At 34.6% G+C, this 1,163-nt stretch overlaps 1 protein-coding gene across 1 annotated transcript in view; it reads left to right on the forward strand.

Annotated features, from left to right (window-relative positions):
* LOC107740557 (insulin-like growth factor II) overlaps nucleotides 1-907 on the forward strand; it is a 7,077-nt gene extending 6,170 nt beyond the window's left edge. Inside the window, exon 5 of the transcript XR_001640088.1 lies at nucleotides 11-907. The gene's annotated coding sequence lies outside the window, so the exon portion shown is untranslated. The remainder of the gene's footprint in view (nucleotides 1-10) is intronic.
* Nucleotides 908-1,163: the final 256 nt, after the last annotated feature.

Here is a 1,163-nt window from a genome sequence, read left to right on the forward strand (position 1 = left end):
GTTAAAAAAGTTTTTTTTTTTTTTTTTTTCCTTTGAAACTTTATTAAACTTTCCGTTTTAAGGAAAGTGTGACTTTTGAAAGAGAAAACAAGAGCACGAGGGATATCGCTGCATGCAGACGTGTACGTAAGACGCAACGTATGCATTGGATCCTGGCGCTGCCGTTGCGGTAAAGGAAGGAGCAGTGTGGGGACGCCGAAGGGATCACGTTCGAGCACCTGGATGTGGAGAACTCAGCTCCTTTCGAGCGTGGCTGCACAAAACCCCTGCTTTGCACTGCAGGATGAGGGACATTGTGATCTTGAAAAAGTGGGATGTTTGTATTTTCTATGTTCTTTTTCGTGAAAATGCTTCAAGGAAAAAAAGAAAAGAAAAAAAAAAAGATCCAGTTTGGTTTCTGGTACCGTGACATTCTTGTTGTTGCAAAATAGGCTTTGTGTTTTTGTAACGTTATTTTACAGTTCTGAAAAAAAAGGCACAAATATCAATTCAAAGGGAAAAAACGCAATAATGTCAACTAACATACATTTTTAACGTTTATCCGTAGTATTCACATGCTTTTGCCTGAAAACAAATACTTGAATATATATATAAATATATATGAAATAAATATGAAAATATATATTATAATTAGTTTCCAGGGACATCATGTAATATTCTTTTAGTCTGAGCTGTATCTTGCGTAATGAGCCTCCAAGCTTCTTTTTGTTTGTTCATTTAAGTACAAATATGGGCACTGTATAAAGGCATTATTTATTTTGTTATAAAATTATATATTACAATCGGTCCAAATACAGTAATATACATAGCACTGATGCTCAACTGATGGATTTTATTTTATATGCTCTCTTATTTTCCCATTTTACATGTAAATGCTTTTTGTAGATGCTTTGTACCAAAAAAAAAATCTTTTTTTTCCCTTTTGGTTCGCCACAGAGCTATATTAAAATCAATATTTTAACAGCAGCTGTAGCCTGGATCGCTTAGGCATGTTGTAATACAAAAATAGGCACATACTCAGAAGACTCTCTCTTTCTCTCCCTCCCGCATGGCTTTTTAATCTGCCAAATGGATTTCTGTTTATAAAAAAACAAAAACAACTACAAAAAAAAACTTGTGTTTAACTTTCCTCACGAGGATCTGGATAACCCGGTCTCTATATG

This window comes from Sinocyclocheilus rhinocerous, unplaced genomic scaffold (genome assembly GCF_001515625.1).
Source record: "Sinocyclocheilus rhinocerous isolate Xijiao unplaced genomic scaffold, SAMN03320098_v1.1 scaffold2660, whole genome shotgun sequence".
Classification (NCBI taxonomy): Eukaryota; Metazoa; Chordata; class Actinopteri; order Cypriniformes; family Cyprinidae; genus Sinocyclocheilus; species Sinocyclocheilus rhinocerous.